Raw genomic sequence first — 7,880 nt, 5'->3', positions numbered from 1 at the left:
GGCAGGCGAGGCCTGCGTGTATGGGCGGACGCGTGCGTTGACATCGGGAGCCGGAGCTTCGGCTCCTGTGGCTCCCGCCTTCGCGCGCGCGTCCGCCGGGGCCGCTGTTGCGGTCGGGGTGGGGTCCCAGGGTAGTGGGATGGTGGGGTGGAAGGGGGGGTGACCAGGGTAGTGGTCACCTCTGTGGGGCGTTCGATCGCCCCCACGGAACGGGCTCCCCGATAAGGGGAGCACAGGCGAGGCGGTGGCGGTGCGTTTATACGAGATCCCGCCACCGCCAAGTTCCGCCTGAGTAGGCTGCCGCGGGGGTTTTAGTGGGTGAGAGTCCCACACTACCTCGGAGTCCCACCCCAGGACTTCGAGGTGTGGATAATGCATTTCCCCCGCGTAAAAAAAAGAAAAAAAAAGGACGCATGTACAGGGTATTTCACCTAACTTGACCACCTTAAATATATCGCTTATTTTGTATGATAGATGAAATATCAGGGGAGAAAAATATTCTGTTCGAAGGCGCCAATACGGTGATGGGTCGAATTTTTTTCTCAAGGTCATTTTTTTCGAGATTTCAAGGTCATCGAATTTTTTTTAAATGGGACTACATATTTTCACTACAACAAAAAAACGAATCCAACGAGGTGCAATATGTTGACCTTCACGTGACCTGTAGCGAAAAAATCTTGAAATGTTTGTCAGTAAGCTCAGTACGCGTTCGGGGACGGTAAATGAAGGAATTTCAATTTCATTGGAACAGTGTACCGTGTAATTGTCCCTTGTGCTTGTAAACAGACATTTGTATTCTCCTTACATCGGCTGAAGTATGTTTACAAGCATTATTATCAAAGTAAATCTTAGGGTTAAGGTAATCATACAACCATTGTGCATGCGTTGAGTTCCTTCCTGCTTCTCCGTAGTTTAAAATCATTTCAACTTTTTCTGCTGTAGTGTACATGATAGATAAGCACTGAGATACCGATACTGTACCTTGTTGTACTGATACTGATTGTAAAGCGATAATCGCTTGCTAAGATTACCTTAACCCTAAGATTTACTTTGATAATAATGCTTGTAAACATACTTCAGCCGATGAAAGGAGAATACGAATGTCTATTTACAAGCACAAGGGACAATTACACGATACACTGTTCCAATGAAATTGAAATTCCTTCATTTACCGTCCCCGAACGCGTACTGAGCTTACTGACAAACATTTCATGATTTTTTCGCTACAGGTCACGTGAAGGTCAACATATTGCACCTCGTTGGATTTGCTTTTTTATATGCTATAAGAGTGTTGTAGTGAAAATATGTAATCCCATTTAAAAAAAATTCGATGACCTTGAAATCTCGAAAAAAATGACCTTGAGAACAAAATTCGACCCATCACCGTATTGGCGCCTTCGAACAGAATATTTTTTTCCCCTGATATTTTTTCTATCATACAAAATCAGCGGTATATTTAAGGTGGTCAAGTTACGTGAAATACCCTGTATACAAATGAGGAAGGATTCAGGTAGTTGCGGGAAAGGTGTCAACTCGGTAGACCTCTAGTGGTGAATGTAGGAAGGTAGTGCCGCCATAGACCTATTCTGGCGATTCAGCTCAAGGATATTTGTCTTCCAAACGTCTTTACTCCGTCCGTAACACGGCAAAACACTTGAACGTCCGTTCCTCCGCTCGTCCAGGGACGCGGTTACTCAATATCCTCAATAAATCACCTGTGGAAATCGAAGCTGAATCTGACGCTAACAGGCATTACTGGCCTAACATTCTCGTCATTATCGCGATCATCAATTACCAATATCGCGATACAGCGTAACTGAAATTTGTATGCTTGTGTCTGACAGGGTTTCGTGAGAACTAGAACTGTCCAGCATTAAATTTGTACTAAATTGAATTGTATGATATACTAATATAGGTAATATGTAACACTGTTTGGAATAATAGAGTATAACATGATATGTAGTATTATAAATGGACGGTCAACAGAAATTCCGATGAAGGCACATTTTTAACTTTAGTAACTGTAAAATATGAAATATAAAATCCGCCATTTTGACGCGCCATTAGAACGAGCCAATTAGACTAAAAAATTTCCAATAGCTTGTTGTTTAATTAAATTCAACCAAAGTTAAAATTGAGTCTACAAAGTATGTTCACCCACCGATAGATTGTAGTATATGGTAACGACCAGTGTCAAATTATTTCAGAAACTTTTATAATAAAATACATAATTACAAAGTAAACTTCGATCCTGGGTCAAATTAACCTGAATGATGCATTTGACCTAAAGTCCTAAAGGATTGGGCATGTCTTGCTGATTTTACATCCTGCGTTATAAGTATTTCAGTGAGTTTTCAAATATAATTGGATACTTCATCACTTGTCACATGCGGGAATGTACTTGCAAAAGCGAAATGGAACTTGTACATGATTAAATCCAACACTTCGAAATACAGGGTGCAACAGAAATGTTGAAGGACCATGGGAGACTCGTGAGGTGGTTTGAAACAAGTTTCTTCTTAGCAAAAATGTTATCCGAGGCTTTGTTAACGAGATATTAACGAAAAACCCCGACCAATCACAGCGCGAGTCTGCCGGCCGAGCTCCCGCGGTAACGTTAGCTACCAATCGAAGCGCGTAGCCAACGTCACCATTTTTGTCACACCCTGTATGTATTTATAATCACTAGCGACAATTAGTAATTATATTACGAGTTTCGTTCTCGAGATTTAACTATGTAGTACTCCTATTCCACACATGAATTCGCCACGATCTTTAGTTAACAAAAGACAAATCTGCCTGCCTCTTACGTTCTCCTCGCGTCGTTAATCGTAATATTTTTGTTTCGTGCGTAATACGCCACATCGATAGTGATTCCTTTTTATTATAAATAGTGTATTTTACAGTTTTTATTGAGGAAAAATGGGGAAATCTTCTCATGAGAAGAGGCGCAAATCGAGGTCTCTCTCTCAGACTCAGGTGAGCGAGTTGGAGGAATTGAGCAAAGAATTTAAGAAGTTAAAGAAAGAAGTTTGGAGTAGGCGCCATTCACAATGATCGCGAACCCGCAAAATAAATGAAAGCGCGGCAAGAGTATAAGCAAATAGTTAGGGCAATTTCATATTTTAAATTAAAGGAAGTTAGAGCGGTAGGCTCATACGAGGTATGAGATAAACCGTGCCTCGTTATAGACGGTGGACCCTCACGAGGGGAGTGGACATACCGTGCTTTGTGGCGATAGGCCCACAGGAGCTGTGGGATAAATCGCGCGAATTGGTTGGTACGACAGGTGCCGTTGTTACCGACGATGGATAACAGATTTGCCATTCTTGTAGGATCTTATACATCGTCGGAGGTCTCATTGTTATCGGATAGAGAGGATCTCGAGGTTAGCAATCTTCTTGATAATTCCGATCAGGAATTGCAAGCAGCAGACCAATCCAAGGACAAAGATGTTGAAGAAGTAGATCCTCTGGATGAGGAAGTGTTAAAACTTCTCGAAGAGAAAGGATCAACAAGAGACGGTAACGAACTGAATTTACATTCAGAAATCGGTAACCGTTGGCAGATTTAGGCGCAGGATGGTCTGACTAAGGATGAGAAACAGGAGCGTCTCCGCAAATATCCTCGTAAGGGTAACTATGATTTTGAAGCGCCCGAACTTAACCCAGAAGTGAAGTCATCAATTAACGACTCGATGAAGAAGCGAGATAAATTTTTTGCTGCGGATCAGAATACTCTAGGTTCGGCAATGTCTGCTCTGGGTACAGGCGTTTCTATTCTGGTTCGCAATAAGGATGATGAAGGGAATAGAGCAGAGGTTCTTAAGTGTTTGGTGGACGCAGGGAAACTTATGTCCGAAGTCTATTTTCAAGTCAGTTAGACGAGAAAAGCTTCTTTTATATATCTTAGTTTGGATCGAAAGGCAAAGAATCTTCTGGAAACAGCGAAAACCGACGCGTTCCTTTTTGGAAAGGAATTATCGACGAGACTGAAAACGGCGAAGTCGATGGAGAAGGTCGTGCTGACCTTGAAATCTCAACAACTTGGGAAAAAGGTGCCGTCCAAAATAATTGTGTCGAGAAACTGGAAAGTCTCGCCTGGAAGGAGCCTTGGCTATTCTCAGGCGGGTTACAGGCCAAAAAGTTATCATCAGGATAGTGCGTCGCGGCAGGTATCAGCCGGAGAGAGCGCAGAACATTGCCTTTCGCTTACAGGGCCAATTTCGATCTCGGATCAACCCACAACAAATTTCAACACAGAAATAGTAGAGGTAAGACAGCGGGCAGGCTCAAAAAATTCCGAAGTGCCTGGTCGGAGATTACTAATGATAAGGTGATATTGAATTGCATAAATGGTTACTCAATTCCTTTTGACGAGGTACCGCGACAGCTTTGTGTGCCCCCGGAACCCTCGTTAAATGCTTCGGAAGAACTAGAATATTTGAATGCAATCACTCGTTTGAGGAAGCTAGAAGCAATTTAAAAATGCTTACCCTACGCTGATCAATTTATTTCCAGAGATTTCCTAGTAGCCAAATCTAACGGTACTATGAGATTCGTCCTAAATTTAAAAAAGCTTAATGAATTTATTACTCCAGATCATTTTAAGATGGACGATATCCGAACAGCGACGAAATTGGTGTTCCAAGATTCGTTTATGGCCACCATAGATTTAAGGGACGTATATTTTTTTATTCCGATTCGACGGTACGATAGGAAATATCTCAGATTTTCTTGGAAAGGTCTACAGCGCCACGGATATTTACGAAAGTCTTGAAACCAGTTACAAATTCTCTGAGAATGGCAGGCTTCATGTCAATAGTTTATCTCGACGATTGATTGTGTTTTGATTCAGATAGCATCTCTTGTCTAAGGAATTTATAAAGGACAAGAGAATCTTTGGAGAAGCTGGGTTTTGTCATTAATAACGATAAAAGTAATTTAATTCCGAGTCAGATTTGTTAATTTTTAGGCTTCTTAAATTCTTAGGCTATTTTTCTAGAAAAAAGAAAAGATACTGCTCAGCCTTGGAAGCTTTAAAGAAAAGATTGAATGCCGTATTAGGGATTTCGCCCGGTTAGTTGGATTGCTGTCGGCGTCATACCTAGCGGTAAGATATTGGCGGTTGTATACGAAGTCCTTCGAACGTCGAAGATATCTAACCTTAGTAAAATACGGTAATAATTATGATGCAATAATGCCATTAAAGGAATTATTGCAACCTGATTTTAAGTGGTGTATAAATGTTATTCCGGAAGCATTTAATCCAATTAGGTCAGGGCAGTTTTACATAGATATTTTTTCAGACGCTTCCACGTCGGGCTGGGGGGCGTATTGTAAAGGTGAACCGACATCTGGTTTCTGGACAGAATCAGAAAGAATGTATCACATTAATTGTCTTGAATTAGTGGCAGCGTTTTTTGGAAATGTTTCGCAAAATACTTATCAAAGTGTGAGATATTGTTGAGAACTGATAATACTACAGCGGTCTCGTATATAAACCGAATGGGTGGAATTCAATATCCGAGACTTAATAAAATAACGCGAAATATTTGGAAGTGGTGCGAAGAGAGAGAAATCTGGTTATTTGCATCCTATATTGCGTCTAAAGAGAATGTCGAAGCAGATAAGGGTTCACGTGTCAAAAATATTGATACAGAATGGGAATTGTCAAATACAGCGTTTTCAGAAATAGTCAAAGCTTTTGATACTCCGTCCATAGATTTGTTCGCATCAAGATGTAATTCAAAATGCAACGATTACTGTTCTTGGCATCAAGACCCAGAGGCGTTAGCGGTAGATGCGTTTACATTAAATTGGAAACACCTTAATTTTTATGCATTTCCTCCCTTTTCGATGATTCTTAAGGTGTTAAGAAAAATTATACAAGACCAGGCACAAGGAATTTTAGTATTTCCAAAATGGTGCGCACAGCCATGATTTCCACTACTAAAGTCACTACTTATTGGGCCTTTGATTATGTTCGAACCTTCACCTGATTTGCTACTTTCGCCCTGCAGATCCTGTCAACATCCGTTAGCCAGATCGTTATGATGGCATCGCTGGCTGAGGCAACGATTAAACATTATACGGGTGCTATTAGACATTGGGTTAATTTTTGCTCTAGGTTGGAAATACACCCGTACCTAACTAATGAGAGTCAAACACTAACATGGTTACCGAAACGATTTAAAGCGGGAGCATCGTATGGCACTCTTAATAATTGTCGAGCAGCCTTGGGATTGTTAATTGGGGGAAAAATATGTCAAGGCTCCCTGGTTACGCGGTTTTTCAAAGGTGTTTTTCGGATGAGACCGACTAAGCCAAGATACGAAAATATTTGGGATGTGTCTCGTGTTTTAGGGGCAGTGGCTGCATTGTTCCCGCTAAATGTCCTTTCATTACCACAGCTTACGGATCGTTTAGTTGTGCTTTTAGCATCGGCTACAGCGCAGAGAATGCAAACTCTCTCGTTAATCAAATTGACAAATATAACGGAAGATGAAAGACGTTTTTCAATCAAAATTAACAGTTTCATAAAAACTTCGCGCCCAGGAACATGCCAACCACTCCTGTTTTTACCTAGGTTCCCTGAAAAACCAGAATTATGTCTAGCGTGTACGTTGCAAACCTACCTTGAAAGTACGACGGAGCTTAGAGGTAACATCAATAGTTTGATAATAACCACTAGGAAACCTTATAAGCCAGCGACCAGCCAGACGATTGCTAGATGGATTAAAACCTTCTTGGCTCATAGCGGTATCAATAATAAATATAAGGCTCACAGTATAAGGCATGCAGTGACATCAGCAGCATTAAAAAAGGGTGTTGATTTAAATATCATAAAGAGTACGGAGGGATGGTCGAAGGAGTCATTGGTATTTGGGAAATATTATAATAGACCTATTGTTAAAGACAAAAGCAATTTCGCAAAGGCTGTTATGTTAAATAATTAAGCGTTACTTACTGGTTCGGTTATTGTCCTATGAATAATATTAGGAATCCCATGTTATAAGCCTCTACTTATAAGTTTATACGGTTCTTTAGATTAATAACGGTGTTGTAAATAAAAGGGGATATAATCAATGTAGCTCTAAACATCTACATAGTTCAATCTCGAGAACGAAGCTCTTAATATAATTAATCGATCAAACGAACTTACCTGTTGTGAAGTTCCATCATAATTATATGTAGAGTTTCGTTCGAGAGATTATACTCCCACCCTTTGGAATAATCACTGAGTCTCAGCAATATATTGCCCCACCCAAAAATATTATCAAACTTATCTTTAAACTATATGACGATTGACGACGCGAGGAGGACGTAACAGGCAGGCAGATTTGTCTTTTGTTAACTAAAGATCGTGGCGAATTCATGTGTGGAATAGCAGTACTACATAGTTAAATCTCCCGAACGAAACTCGTAATATAATTACGATCGAACTTCACAACAGGTAAGTTCGTTTGATCGATTAATTATTAATAGAGTGTTGATTTCTATGCAAATTTAGATTTGTGTAGATTGATCTATTAAACTGAAATTCAGGTTCACGTTCAGTTCCTTTATTAAATGCGTTACTAGGTCCAAAATAAAGTATAAAATTTACACTAAATTTACTAAAATTTTTATTGTATTTTGTTATAGACACTCATATTTGCGATAAATGCATAAAATCCTCCGTTTAATTATTAGGAAATCTCCTTTTTCTGTTGGGGAATATTCCCAGTGAATATTTATTTTGGAATCATGCTTGAATGAAAGAAAAACCGAACGTAGGGGAGACGGGGCTAATTGACTAATGAGGTTAGTTACTAACTCTTTTTAACTACTGTATTATAGAATGAATGGTGTGATTACATTTTTGCTAAAGAAAACCTT

This window comes from Dufourea novaeangliae, unplaced genomic scaffold, assembly GCF_001272555.1.
Source record: "Dufourea novaeangliae isolate 0120121106 unplaced genomic scaffold, ASM127255v1 scaffold94, whole genome shotgun sequence".
NCBI classification, from domain to species: Eukaryota; Metazoa; Arthropoda; class Insecta; order Hymenoptera; family Halictidae; genus Dufourea; species Dufourea novaeangliae.
This window is presented reverse-complemented; position numbering follows the sequence as displayed.